The 16,067-nt window shown below is 40.9% G+C and overlaps 1 pseudogene; it reads left to right on the top strand.

Annotated features, from left to right (window-relative positions):
* The window catches only part of LOC119516006, a 37,708-nt pseudogene extending 27,471 nt beyond the window's left edge, over positions 1-10,237 (top strand).
* Positions 10,238-16,067: the final 5,830 nt, after the last annotated feature.

Raw genomic sequence — 16,067 nt, 5'->3', positions numbered from 1 at the left:
AGGGGACAATTTTGTCCATGGAATTTCATTGGTTCTTCATTAATATGAAGAATAGAAGCTGATAATTTTTTAGAGTGACAGTTATGCATCATATATCATAATAACACTATATATGATCTGAACGAATTTTTATTTCACCACATATTTAAATGTGTGTATTTAAGTAAAATCATCCATGTGTCTTAGGTGTGCAACAGAGAACAACATGAAAACTGCTTTCCATTTATAACTTCATATATTTTTACTACACGGGATACATTTTGTTTGATTTTGCAAATGGAAGAGTTCCATAATGAGATTTTATTTATAGAAATAGACATAAAAATTTATCTTTTTGATAGGGATTTATTAAACATGTATACCTTCTATTCACCAATGATTCTTGTTGAACATCCAGGCCCCAGAGTGTTGAAAGATTTCTGTAAACTAATCTTCAGAAACCAACAAGTCCTGCAAGTAAATGCTATCCACAGTGAAGCTTGAGAACTGATGACTGAGAAAAATTGAGGAAGTTGAAATTCAATGTTGGATATCCACTCAATATCAAATGCCACAATAGTGGTGTTAAGACCATTTCAGTTAGGGCCTTACTGAGGATAAGTGAAGTCAGATTCCATCCTTTCTGAGTGCTGCTCTGACAGTTTGCCTGGGAATAATTGTGTAACTCAGAGGATATGCAGTGAGACCCACAAATCTCGAACTTGATCAGTCCCTGAAATCACAAATGGGACAGACTGCCTGGAGTGAGCAAAGGGTCATTGTGGCACCCACAGTGGTACACATGTAACTAAATTTAGTCAGAATTTACACATAGGGATGATTTCAGGCATAAATTTGCTGCATATGAGCTTTTTATTTTGACACACAGCTTGTGTCATAATTGAACCTTTAAAAGGCCATTCTATAATTCTCTCAATCCATCTGATGGAGAACATTGTGAGAAAATGGAATTCCATAAGCATGTTCTGATTCCCTCATTTTTGTTGTAAAGTGTGTTGCTTTATCAGAAGTGAGCTCTCTGGAATATCATGACCGTGGATAAGGAATTCTGTAAGTGCACAGATGGTAGTTGTGGCACAAGAATTACATTCAAGGATGGAAAATATGAATCCAGAGCATGTGTGTATTCCAGTATAAACAAAATGCTGTCCCTTCCCCAAGGGACATGGTCCAATTTATTCAACCTGCTACCAAGTAGGAGGTTGATCTCCTCTGAGTATGGTGCCATATTGGGCAATGTGTTTTGTCCCTTTTGCTGGAATATGGGGAAGCTAGCCTTGTTACATGGATCCCCACTTTTCTGAGCCCATGAGGAACCTTCATCCATTCCACCATGGATAATTTGTTCATGGGCCCATTGGGCACTGACAGGAGTGGATTGGAAAGAAGCCTGTCTGGAATTCACAAAATGGATGATTCTATCCACTTGATTTTGAAAATCCTTCTATGTTGAATGATATTGCGGTGAGCATTCACATGGGGCATATATATCTTCATGTTTTCACCCAAAAAGTCTGTCCACACATCTCTCCCAAAGAACTTTTTGTCTCTATTAATATTCTTTCCAAATCCATAACCACCCATCTAAACCATTGGCCACAGTCCTTCAGTCAGAATACATCCACACATCTGTAAATTTCTTCTTAGAAAAATGATCAACTACACTGTTCTATGTTCTGCACACTGTGAGTATTATCACTCACCTCTGTCCTGCAGGGATGTCCCATAAATGGTCTATAATGCTGAAGTTGTCCACTTTATGTTAGTACCAGTATATCATGCAGAACTCTCTTTAAAACAGGTCTGAGTTTCCTCTCCTTCATTCAATAAATGGTGGGGAAATCACTGGAGTACATGGGTGCAGGCTGAGAAAGACAAGGCAATATTTTAAGATTGGGAGCCATGGATATTTGGGCCACTTCCTCATGTTACTTACTTGAGCCTTCAGGAAATGCTTGAGTCACATCACCTATAGAATATTGTCAGAGAATACAAACAGCATCTCTGTTTGCCACAGAACCTCCCAACACCATTGGATCTTCTGTAATGTATGGACTATATGACAGATTAACTTGCAAGATAGCCTGAACAGTTTGCAGAGTGTCCTATTTTTCTGCTCTCCACTCAAAATTAATAGCTTATCAGGCAATTTGGTAAATGCCGCAGGGTTGCTATCTATACAATGAATATGTGGCTTCCAAAATCTGAAACAGCCATCAAGGTATTGTACTAATTATTGGTTGTAGGAGGGGCCAGATACAATAACTTATGTGTCATCTTTAAAGGTATATCTGAAAATGCCCCACAACCCATGACAGCAGGAAATTTCACTGAAGAGGAAGGCACCAGAATTTTGTTGGTTTTATCTCACTATCTTATATGCAAGTCACTTAACGGTAATTATAGAGCAGTTGTTACTTCTTACTTACTGGGACCAAACAGCATAATGCAATCAATATAATGTACCAGTGAGATATCTTATAGAATGTAAAGGTGATCAAGTTCCCTGTTGACTACATTATGATGGAGTTTCAGGTTTGATATTCCCCTGAATCCAGAGAGTGTAGGTATATTGCTGGTCTTGCCAGCTGAAATCAGTTTTTTGTTGTCTTTACTAACAGTAAGATATTTACTGTCCTTTTCCAAATGAATAGCCACATATTTGTTACTGGGGGATATGTTGATTTGATCAAGCAATGATAACACATCTGGAATAGTAGTTGTAGTTGCTGTTACCACCCAGCTCATTTTACAACAGTCCACTGTCATCCTCCATGATCCATCTGTTTCATGCATGGGCCATATAGGAGAGTGGAAGAGGAATGTGGTTGAAAACAACACCTGTGCATCCTTCAGGTCCTTGATGGTTGCACTAATCTCTACAATCCCTCCAGGAATGTGGTATTGCTTTCAATTTAATATTTTGCTAGATACAGACAGTTCTGGTGTCTTCCACTTGGCCTGTCCTACCATAATAACACTCATTCAACAAATCTGGGGATCAACATAAGATTCTTCCAGGTGCTGAGTAAATATTTATCAGTTATGCATTCTGGACCTGGGGAAATAACCACTAAATGCCCAGGGGAACAAACTGGACTCAGTAAGTGAAAATTCCATTAATCACCTGACTTTCCTAAGGCTTTCTCTGGCTGATAGAGAAGAGTGATATCTCAGGTCTTCTAGAATTAAAGTCAATTCAAATCCAGTGCCTAATAATTTCAAAAATATCTAATAATTTCCTTTACCCCAATGCATTTTAAACATGGCAAAGGACACTGGTCCTTTTGGGGAAGGTTGAGAGGAAGATAACAGATTATATTTTTTGCAGTGAAGTAGTTCTCTTCCCCAAGGCATCTCAGCTTTCCCTTCAGTCTAACGATTACTTCTGTATAAAATTTCTCAATTTCATTGGTTGATGGTGTGACCTTAACCTTCCAATTTTGGGCATGATTCATTTATTTTTGAGATTGTTCACATACCATGCAATTATCCAAAGATCCAAGTGTGTAATCAATTGCCCATGGTACCATCATACAGCTATGCATCCATCACAAGTAATTTTTTTTCAATTTTTAGAGCATTTTAATTACTCCAGAAAAGAAATAAAGATACACCAGAAAAGGAAACTCAAATCCTCCCATACCACTAACTACCCCCCTCCATTTTTGACTCATAGTATTGGTATAGTACATTGGTTAAATTTGATGAAAGTATGTTAAAATACTACTAATTGTAATATATAGTTTGCAATAGGTAGATTTTTCTTATTCCCCTCTATTATTAACTTCTAGTTATAGTGTCATATATTTGTTCTGGTTCATGAAAGAGATTCTAATATCTGTACAGTTAATCATGGATATTATCCACCACAAGATTCACTATTTTTTATATTCCCATCTTTTAACCTTCAACTTTCCTTCTGGTGACATACATGACCCTGAGTTTCCCCTTTCCACCACATTCATGCGCCATTCAGCACTCTTATTCTCATAACATGCTACCATCACCTCTGTCCATTTCCAAAAGTTTAAGTTCAATCTAGTTTAACATCCTTTTCATAATAAGCAACCACTCCCCATTTTTAGCCTCATTCTATATCCCAGTAATATATTGCATGTCTATGAGTTTACATACTATAATTAGTTCATATCAGTGAGACCCCACAATATTTGTCTTTAAGTGTCTGTCTTCTTTTACTCATTATAGTGCCCTCAAGCTTTCTTCATCAACCCCCTTTTTAATATGGTTTTGTTCAAACACCATAAATTCCATCCTAAGGAAACAATTGATGGTTCTCTGTGCAGTCATATATTTAGGTATTCACTACCATCACCACTATCTATATAATGGCATCTCCATTTCTCCCAAAAAGGAGGAGGAAGAGGCAATGAAGGGAGAGAGACAAGAGAAAAAGAGAAAAAGAAAGAGAAAAACAAAACAAAACAAAACAAAACATGACAGTTAGGAAGCAACAAAAGAAACGATAGCATTAAACTAAAGTAGAATAAAGAGTCTGACACCGTCACCAATGTCAAGAGTCCCATACCCTTCCTCTATGTCCCCCCATATGGATTTAGCTTTGATGTATTACCTATGTTATACTGAAGGAAGCATAATACACTGCTTCTGTTAACTCCCCAATCCCCCCATTTTTAACCCCTTGCAATGCTGACATTCATTTGTTCTCCCTCATGTAAAAACATATTTGTAGATTTTATTACAATCATTGATCACCCTAGATTTCACTGAGTTATACCTTCCCAGTCTTTAACTTTACTCTTTCCTTCTGGTGTGCCACATGCTCCTAAACTTCCTCTTTCAACCATATTAGCAGTCAACTTTGTTCAGTGTACTTACATGGTTGTGCTACTGTCTTCCAAAACTGTGTTTCAAACCTCACTCCTGTCTTTTCCTTTCTATCTGTTGTACTCCCTTTAGTGTTTCTTGTAGAGCAAGTATCTTGTTCACAAACTCAGTCATTGTCTGTTTGTCAGAGAATACTTTAAGCTCTCCCTCATATTTGAAGGACAGTTTTTCTGGGCTTAGGATTGTGGGTTGGTGGCTTTTCTCTTTCAGTATCTTAAATAAATGAATCCACTTCCTTCTTCTCTTGATGGTTTCTATTGGGAAATCCACACATAGTTTTATTAAGCTTCCTTTGTTTGTGATGGATTGCACTTCTCTTGCTGCTTTCAGGATTCCCTTTTTATCTTGGATGCTTGATAATCTGATTAAGTTTCTTGGTATAGGCCTATTCAGATCTATTCTGTTTGGGGTATGCTGTGCTTCTTGGATCTGCAATTTTAGGTTTTTCATAAGAGATGGGAAGTTTTCATTGATTATTTCCCCTATTATTGCTTTTTCTCCTTTTCCCTTCTCTTCTCCTTATTGGGCACCCATGACACATACATTCCTGCCTTTCATTTCATCTTTAAGTTCCCAGAGATGTTGCTCATATTTTTCTGTTCTTTTCTCTATCTGTTCAGATGTCTTCTTCTCCAGTTCCTGAGTGCTTTCTTCTGCCTCTTGAGATCTGCTGTTGTATGTCTCCATTGTGTCTTTCATCTCTTGTGCTGTGCTTTCATTATCATGGATTCTATCAGTTATTTTTTCAAACTATTGATATCTACCTTATAAATGCCCAGTGTTATCATTATATGCTTCATCTCTTTTGCCATATTTTCCCTAACCTTTTTGAATTGATTAGTATTAGTTGTTTTAGCTCCTGTGTCTCAGTTGAAGTTTAAATTTGTTCCTTTGACTGGGCCATAACTTCATTTTTCTTAGTGTAAATTGTAGTTTTCTTTTGTCTAGGCAAATGGTTGCATTGGTTACCCTAATCGGGTTTTCTCAGAGCAGAAAGGGCTCAGTTCTTTTGAGAGGAAATAGTATCATATTTCTCTGAGGGTGTCTTAGATTGATTCATGCTGTGAGGCCTCAAATCACTGTGACTTTCTGCCCAGCAGGTGGTACCTGTCAGCCTGAAGCACCAGACTGGGGTAAGGAGGTGGGGCATATGGCTGTTTTCCCCCAGGCTCTGGGATCTTGTTCTGAATGGAAGGTGGGTTGTAGCGCTTGGCAACACCTCTTTCCTCTAAGAGAAGATACACCCCTGGGGAGAGGTCATTAGCATTTGAATAAACTCAGACTGGACTGTCTCTGCCCTTGTCTGAGTTTGAGCACTGGGAATTGAAAATGGCTAAGGCTTTCTCAACTGAGCTGAAAAAGGGACAGACTGCCCCCCCCTCAGGGTCAATCTGTGCCCCCCCTCCAGTTTCATCCATTGGCCAGAAACAGCACCAATCCTCTGGACTTTCCCTCCTTCCCAGATGGGTCTTCTACCTCTCCATGGTCAGTCATCACCAAAAGCCTCTGTTTGCTTGTTGGGGATTTGTAGCTTGTAGTGTGCATTCCACACATCAATTAAAACCCCACTTGGAGCTCTTATGAACTATATATTTTTTGTTGTTCAGAGAGTGTTGCACTATAGCACGGAGTTTTCCATGGGCATGGGGGCTTTCAGACTTTGCAGTTTGGGCCATGGTGGGAAGGGGCTCCCAGCTTGGATCTGCAGTTTTTACTTACAGAATTTATGCTGGGATCTTGTGCATGCTTCCCAATTCTGGTTGGTGTATAGTGAGTGGATGTCACCATTGTCCCCCCACAGTTATTCCATATTATTTACTAGTTCCTCCTGAGTGTTTGTTATTTGTTTCAGGGGGACTGACTAGCTTCCACTCCTCTCTATGCTGCCATCTTCTTCTGAATCTCCATTTTATGCAATTCAAATTTGACTTTTGTTCACTTGATCTATAAATCTGCTTAAAGAAAGTTAGAATTTAAAAGACTTCCCAACTATTTTACTTATAGGTACCAGATGATCCATTAGCCCAAACCATATGACTTGGAATCAGCCTTTTCTTATTACTGCTTTGAGTTGTGCTGCATATTTTGGTAGCCACTCCTACCTTCAGTTTGGCAATTAAGTGCTGCCACTTGGCTCCTGCACACCTGCAATCTGATCATTCCTATTGTGTTTAAGGATCCAAGTTTAGTAACAGTCATTACCAAAGTAAAATCTGAGAAATAAGGAAGACTGGTGACATAGATCTTTAGGGAAGATGGGGCTGCCTACATAAATTTATGCATTCTAGTCCTTGTGGAAAATGTGTCCTCCAGGCATTCATTTGTTGGGTGATTAATTCTCAGATGTTACATCCACTCTAACACACCAATATCTAATCATTTGTATCTGCTCAGTTGTATTACACCAGCACAGTTTTGACATTTATGACTCTGGTATTGCAGAGCACATTTTGGTCCATTCTTCAGCCAACCTCCAGAAATGTGGGAGCCCATTCCAATCCATGGAGCTACAACATTGAATCCAGAATCTCTGCCTAATGGGCCCATATCAGTTAATTAATTCAGACAAACCTACTTTATATTTCTTTCACCATTAACCTTCACTTTTAAAATCCACTCCCACACATATTCACCTGATAACTCTCTAAATAATGTGGAATAATCATGTGGTTCTTTTGGAGTGTAGTGCATATCCACATCAGTCACAGTTTGCTCCTCAAATTTTGATGCCTGTTGTGACTTCTTCAGTCTAGTTATAGGTCCAGAATGAAGAAGGGTGGTGGGGTAGGTCAAGAGAGTAATTATCACTTCCTTGCAATGAAACTGTCTCAGGGTGTTCCATTCTATTTTCATGTCCTCCCACAGGGGTAATCTTTTCAGATGGAGGCGTAAGAGCTCTTTCCTCAAGAGAGTCATTTCCAGTTTTATCAGGCACAGGAAGTATAATCTCCATATGAATACAGGAGGGCTAGTTCCCCTGACTAGGTTGGATGTCCTTGGCTGATTCCTCAGGGCAAGCCATTATGGGTTTATCTGGCAATGAAGACTCATCATAATCTAGGACTTGATTGCTCCTACTGTCATCATTATCAGATGATAATTCTGCATTTAAATTTTCAGGAAAACATTTCTTCCAAATAATACAATCACATCACCATTATACACAAAGCAAAGATATGAATTCTTTTTACATTGATATTCAGAAACATGCACAATGATACATTGGATCAGGTTTTCTGAAATTTGAATTCTGTGGCTTTAGGAAATAAGATTTTCTCCCAGGGAATACATAGTCACTTTCTTGTTCTTCATCTAGTACTTGAATTTGGATTTTGAATCTTTGAGCACTTAGTTTTGTTTAACAATTTTATTGATGGATATAGGTGCAACCATCAAACTACATTTTGCTTTTTCATTCCACAAAACTGTTAAATAATCAACTTCTTTGAAACCACAGTCTTGCCCCTTATAACCATTTGAGTAGCAGTGGTCGTTTTCATATCTGTATTGTAAATTCATTCCATACATTGTCAGTGACATCTTGATAAATATGAATAGAATCTTTAGTGGCTTTGCATCTAATAAGTTTATTACACAAGCACAGTTTTGTCATTTATCCTTCTGGTAATAGAGAGCACATTTGGTCCATTGGAATGGGTGGGAACCCATTCCAATCCATTGAACTACAACATTGGATCCAGAATCCTTACCTAATGGACTAATATCAATTAATTAATTCAGACAAATCTACTTCATATTTTTCCACAATTATCCTCAATTTTAAAATCCATTCCCACACATATTTACCTGAAACTTTCTGAATAATGAGCTATAATCATGTGGTACTTATATATAACCAATTCCAAAACATGAAGAAGGATCTCAAATTATATTATATAATCTCAAATAAAAATATATTTACTATTATTTGTAGTACAATATTATGATATTTATCATAGGACTTGGCTCACATGACTCTGGGGATTAGCAATTCTGAATTCTTAGGGCAAACCACCATTTAGAGACTCCAATGGAGGATTTGATGAGTTCCCCAGAAGGTGGCTGGCTGAAGTTGAGGTAGAAAATCTTTCTAATTGCTGAAATAATCATTTCTCCCTCTAAGGCATTCAGCTGTTTCAATGAGACTTTTGCCTTTGTGGAAGTAAACTATTTGTTTGTTGTAAATGTAGTCAGTCATAGATATAATAAACCAAGTAACATTTTATAACAAAATATACTCACAGTAACAGGCCAATGCTTTCATGATGAAATTGCTGGACACATGAACTTAACCATCATGCATGCCAACTTCTTGAGTTTAACATGCTTGAGAAGAAAAGACAAGGTAGGGAAAATTTGCATTCATTGAAAGTGGTTTCCACTTCATCAAGGAAAATAACATGCAGATCCTTGGCAAGATAGCTGCGTGGTGAATATTTTGCAGAAGATTTGTGGTCAAAATTTCTAGAAGGCATCTACCTGCTCAGGAATCAGGCCTTTAGAAAATCATCTAAGAGCTGCCTTCTTGAGACCCTGTTTTCCTATACCCTGGGATTTTTCCTGATCCTAGGAGTCAGTAGTGACAGAGAGACCAGCTGAGCACCAGCACAATCCCCTCTTTCTGATGATGTTACCTCCCTCATAAAGGCTTCAGTCTCACAGGATAAAAATTCAGAATCACAGCAGAAACCTTATATATGGAGATGTTTGTTGTTATCAATACAGTTACCATTACCTTGGGAATGAAAATATGGGAACCTATGTGAGCCTTCATCTCCAACCATTTCAACCGCAGAAGGCTCACTGTGTCAAATCTGTGACACTGTGTCAAATCTGTATGACTGTGACAGGCCAATCAACTCAGTCTCAGTGTCCTCACCTGCAAATTGACTGCTTTAGACTCATTGCTCCTGAAAATCCCATTTTACCTTATCATTTCAGGAACACAGACTTGAATGCAGCAGACTCCAATCTGACTCTTCAATATTAACCTCCCTCAAGGGGAGGTTTGTGTCTGGGATCATAAAGGTTTTTCCAATTGTGTCTTTTCCGTAGTAAAAAATGGCTGTTTTCCTGTCAGTCTCAGAGCTCAGCCACAGAGAGAAATGGTACTTGGATGTATCTCTGGAGTGAGAGACACAGCTATAGAGGGTCAAGTTATATTCTGTGACAGCACCAGCATTGATGCTCCTCATTTTCTACAGCTCCATTGGAAGCTTCTGGATCCATCTCCAACAGCATGCTGAATGTGATGGAAAAAACAGACACCATGCTCAAGAGGGTAAAACCTGTGAAAGCTTCAGCATTCCTCAACTTGATTCCTGAAGCTGCACCTGAAACAAGTAACCTGAACCAGGAAATCCTCTGAGCCACCCACTTCAGAGACATCGTACCCATCCCACCATTCCTAAAACCTAGGAAATGCATTTAGCTGAGATCTGCCACCACTAAGATGAAGGAGCTAAAGGATTCCATATTATTCTGGATAAATACCATAATCCCAGAGGAGTCTGTTCAGATAGAAGAGAAACATGACTCTGAGTAGCAGTAGGACTGAGCTGTCACCCAGGAGCTCAAGATGTGGTTTCATGTGGGAAACACAATTGTCTTTAAAATGGGTAATGTAAATGAGCAATCTTTCTAACTAGTTGCTTTCCAGGGAGCTTCTGTGTTCACTGATTATAAGTCAGAGAGCAAGAATTTGTGGCAATATGCATATTTTTTTCCATTTTTTACTGTTTCTTTCTCATATTCACAATAATTAGCTTCACTTTGACAGGATTTCTTAGTATCTAATAAAGTGTCCAGCATACACAATGTTTTAAATAAATACCTATTGAGTGAGATGTATTAATGAATAAGATGGAGAAGAATTAATTACCTAACCAGAGAGTGATTTGAGATACAGACAAGTGAAGTATATCTTCTACATGAATTTTTATTTTCCATCCCCATATTCTCACCTCTGTCACTGGGAACAGAGGAAGGAGGTGGAGCAGCAGTAAATGTTGAAATCATCCAGTGGGAGAAGGATATGTGAGCTGACTGGGCACTATTAATCTGCACAATTCCTTTGTATCTGATGAGAATGAAAATCAGCATTCCATGCAAAAAATCTGTATACCCTTGTCTGTGGGCCTGAGAAAATAAAGAAAACAGAACAGTAAGATGAGAGATTTCCAGAAGAATCTCCTTGGAAGGAGGGAACCTCCTAACCCTCCTTCTGAAGGGCCTGGCCCCTGTACCCCATGGACAGGAGTAACTCTTTAACCCCATAACTATCTGTCCTAGGCTTCCCAGCAGAGGGAGATTTGTCTCCCATCCTAACCTGGAGCACCTGGTAGTTCCTTGCACAGTAATTTCCACACCTGTCTCCTTAGGTCTCAGAGGCTCACCTATAATTGCACCTGTCTCTGGAGTGTCTCTGGTGAGGGTGTCCTGAGACTCAGTGGTTTTTCTTTGGAAATTCTGTGGAAATCTGAGTAAAAATTTTAGATGATTAAGTTGAGATAATTTCAGGGAATATAGAGAAAGAACAGATTTTTTAAAAAAGTAAAGTAATAGAATAATATTCAGTGGTCTGCCATACCACATTTTTTTAATCCATTCATGTGTGGAATGACATCTTGGTTGCTACTAGATTTTGATGAGTATAAATGAAGCCGCTATGAACATTCATGTGTATGATTTTTTGCAGACATGAAATTTCAAATCAGTTTGGTATGTAAATGAGAGAACACTTGCAAGGTTTCATGGTAAGACTGTAGCCTTGTATGAATCTTCAAGCTGTGTTTCAATGTGGTTGCATAATTTTGTTTTGCACCCAGCACTGTTGTTGATGTGGGTTGTTTGTACTCACCAGCAAATGGTGTCATCAGTTTTGTGTTGGGAAGGGTAGGGGATGTAGGTCTTTCCAGGACCTCACAGGTTTCTGGAGCTGCTGGTGGTGAAGACATGGATGGAAGGGAGGGAGGTCTTTAAAGTTTGAAGCCTTCCATTTTCCTGGTACTGCTGCCAATGGCCTGTAAGGAGCACTTTGATACTGGAGATGACCTCGATCTTACTTCTCTACCTATCACCAAGTTTCCTGGTCCTGAGAATGCAGTTAGTCTTCCATCTAGTTAATGTCCAAAAACACAAGAGGAAATTCCTTAACCATTCTGACACTCTAATGATGTCTAGATCTGGGACTTGTCTTGAGAATTTTGAGGTTTATTCCCTGATGAATTTTCCTTAATCATATTGGAGAGAACTTTGAGATCATGACTTATTTATCCATTCTAGTTTTCTGGTAAACCGTGTTTCACAAAACACACTTTTAATGCCATGCAATTTAAAATTAATGTTTAATACTTTAGTAACATTCCCCTGACCCAATTTCAGCTCTTGCCTAAGGATTCAGTTCCACTGAGGAGCATTCAGGGCTGACCTGTACATATGAATTGAATGAACTGATTTTGAGGTTTAGAGAGTGGAAATAGTGGATGCATCAGCAGCTACTGCCCCATGCCTGCTTGCTTTTGTACGGCTTAAATCTGCAAATAGTGAAAAATTTGGGGGAATCTAAGTGTCTCCTCTAAAAACAGACTCTTTTGTCAAAAGCCAAACAACCAAACAAACAAAAGCAACATTGATTTTAAGTTCAAAGGGTTATGCTCTGATATTAGCTAGTTCATAGGGACTGAGCAGCTGGTTCTCTATGAATATGCAGTGAACCTGCAGGAGGCATAGGGGTCCACAGAGCAGCAGCAGAGGACTGATGGGTTAGGTCAGTGAGACAAGAGAATAGGAAAATGGAGAATGTGTGTCCTCAGTTGATGTGAATCTGCTCTATTCTAAGAGCAACTCATTCTTTTTTTTTATAAATATGGATCATTGATGAAAACAAAAAGAAGTAAATATATTTATTAAAATGTGTTCAAAAAGTTAAAATGCATTTTTCAAACTTATAATTGTATTTTATAAAGAATATTGACACTACTATATATAAAGTTAAATTTCTTTGTTGTTTAAGACCTGTAAGGTGTTTGCTAAATATTTATTCTTCACCACCTAGTTTTTATCACAATTCTATGGGGTATTTTGAAAAGCTCCCTAAGAATTGGTGGCTATTTGTAAATATCAGGCTCCTTTAAAATTATCAGTGATTCTGGGTCAAATAAGAAGAAGGAGGATCTTCATGACCACAACACCTTCACATATGGTGGTACATTTTATTTACAGCCCATATTCTGGATCTGCCAACAATGCTGATTTGATTTGGGAGAAGGGACCAAGCCATTAAGCTGTTTGCTCCACTAAGTTCTGTGTCTTGCCCCTCTCTGTCCTGAATGCTCAGGAACACCTTCTATGAAATGTACCTTTGAGACATCTTATGTGCTCTTAAGAGTAGCATAAGCCCATCCATTTTCTGGTTGCATGGAATCCTCCGGTGTGGGGGTGAAATGGTCCCTGTGGCTTCAGGAGTCCAATCTCCACTCTCAGGGTCTTGCTGGGCTGGCTGGATGCTGATACATTGTCATACAGGAGCAGAGGACCTGGTCCATCTCTCCCCCCAGACACAGACCCTGGTTACAAACTACTCCACTAAGCTGAATTATATCTAGCTTCTCTCAACCTGATTAAAATATGAAGCAAAATTTGAAATGCTTGTATGGCCCTCTTGAAATGTGCACTCATGATTATTACTATTCACTTCTGACTACTGGATGTGGGCCCTACTGACTGCAGAGGAAAGTTTACACAGAAAAGCAATGTAGGAATGTTGAGTTGTGGTGTTTGGAGGTCAGGAAGGCAGAGTCAGCAGTTGGCACAAGATTTCACTTGATTCAGGGATGCAGTCGGGGTGATTCCTGTTGTCATGACAGAGTGGGTCTGACCCAGATGTTGCACCTCTAGACAGGTCACCTTGTCTAGACTCTGCACTCAAACCTTCATTATGTCCTTTATACAATCATTTCCTATACAAATATAATAGCTCTGGCATCCATAGACAAAACACTTTTATTGGCAGTTCACAGAATATAAAACCACATTTGCAATAAAAATATTTTACAAATGATTTAACATGCTATTTAGGCAAGGGAAATTAAACAGTTTTGCATGTGAAGATGAAAATGTTGAAGAATGTCCACTACACTGAGCTTCGCACAGACCTCGTATATTCTCACTGATATTGGGGTTCCTTTGTGTCCGGCGCTCTCTCCGCCCCGCCTCGAGTCCTCGGTCGGCCGGCGATGGGGACCAGAGAGATAAGGGGAGAGAGGGTGCGGACAACGTCTTACCCGGGGCACTTGTGATCACTCAGGACTCGCGGTGGTAAAGCAGATAAACTTTTAATGGGACTAGGCAATCATCATCTTTACAGGTTCCACCCGGGACGAGGCGCCTCGGGGGAGAACAACCTCGATGCGGCCGTCAGGTACGGCTCCTTGTGGGCTGTCTCCCCGAGCTTTGCCCGGGAACTTTCTTATAAACCTTGCGTGTATCCAATGGGCTAACGCCACGCACACAAGCATGATTGGTGAATACAGCGGGTGGTTACATACATCAGAAGCCGGAAGCAGGATGTGGGCGCCATCTTGGCACCACTCGATGGGCGGGGGGACTTTGGAGCAGGTTTACAGCGCATGCGCTATGCCCGTCCCGGGAGACGGCTCTCCACATCTCCCCCTTTATTATTTATATCGACCCAGTGTCCCCAGTGATGAGTGTGCTCCCGTGAACCCAGATGGCTCACAATTTGTTCCGGTGCTTTGGGGAGTCTGGACTAGGTCTCAGCCATTTAGCGGCGGAGCCTCTAGCACCGACCAGAATGCTCACCTCATATGGAGACAGGAGAGTCCGTGAGCTGGAAACAACATGACTCTCCCTGCAGTGCTTTGCCTTGCAACTGGGGGACAAAGGCGGGGGCAGGGATAGCATTAACCAGAGTCGGAGGCGTCACTAGGCGTCCCTATGCATTGGCTAGAGTCAAGTCTGGCCACAACTATGACTCTGCCTTAGGGACCTACCTGAGACAAAAATTATGACTGCTGGCGTCGCCCGTTATACCCGGGACACAGCTGCGCGCTTAGCTACAAACCTCGCTCCCGAGTGCCCCGCCCGAGGCGGCCAGGATGGGGTATGGCCATCAGAATGGTCGCTGTTGGGGGTATCAAAGGTGGAGGACATAGCCATCATAGTGGTAACACGGTACTGCCGCGCTTGAAACAGGCGTTCTAGCAAAGATTTAACAATGACTAATCCCACCAATAGTCCCACCATCAAGAGAATCCAATTAGTCAAATTGGGCCAAGAGAACCAAGAGGTGACTTGGTCCCACAGATTTTTTACAGTCTCGCCCAGTGTGGAAAGGTCGAAACTAACAGGCTTCAATTTCCTAATGTTCTCAAGTCCCTGAAGGCCGGAGGCTTGGTCCAATGGCCCAGGCCGTATATTCGTTGGCGTTTCTGACAGCTGCTCCCCGGCCTCCCCAGGTGATGCCACGGTTCCCACCAGTCTTTCCGGAACCCACACTGGTTGACGTCCTGGTTCCTGGGGAAAAACACAAACAGAGCCTCCGGCCCAGCCGAGCACCAGGTCAGGGCCTTTCCACTGTGACGTGGAGGGAGCGATATGGCCCTTAACAGTCTCCCATATAAGGACTAGAATCGGGTCCAAACAGACACCCGTTTGGCGCGCTCGGTCTATATCACGGCCAAGTTTCATCCAAGAGGGCAGGTTGAGGCTGCCAGAGCAGGGAAACCAGGGGGCAAAAGTGGCCACATCATCAAGAAATCGCTGGAGAGAACTTCTCTTAATTGAGATACCCCGCTGTTTCAAAAGGGTCTTTAAGGGGGTTAATAGGGGTGAACTCCCAGACTGCCCCATGCTTGCAGTCGGCACTATCTCTTAATCACTCGGAGAGCTCTTCCGAGTCCCCGGGGCTACCTGAACGCCCACGGGCCCTAGTCCTCGTATGGAAAGGGGGTGCTTACCTTCTCGCGGTGATCAGTCGCGGAAGTCAAGCCACGGATCCCGGGAGCACGTCTCCGTCGGGTCGAGGGGAACGCGAATGAGGTTCCCCGTACGGGCCACCACTTGTCCGGCGCTCTCTCCGCCCCGCCTCGAGTCCTCGGTCGGCCGGCGATGGGGACCAGAGAGATAAGGGGAGAGAGGGTGCGGACAACGTCTTACCCGGGGCACTTGTGATCACT

The sequence above is a fragment of the Choloepus didactylus genome, chromosome 19, assembly GCF_015220235.1.
Source record: "Choloepus didactylus isolate mChoDid1 chromosome 19, mChoDid1.pri, whole genome shotgun sequence".
NCBI lineage: Eukaryota > Metazoa > Chordata > Mammalia > Pilosa > Megalonychidae > Choloepus > Choloepus didactylus.
The sequence above is the reverse complement of the archived record's forward strand: the minus strand, read 5'-3'. Positions and strand labels throughout refer to the sequence as shown.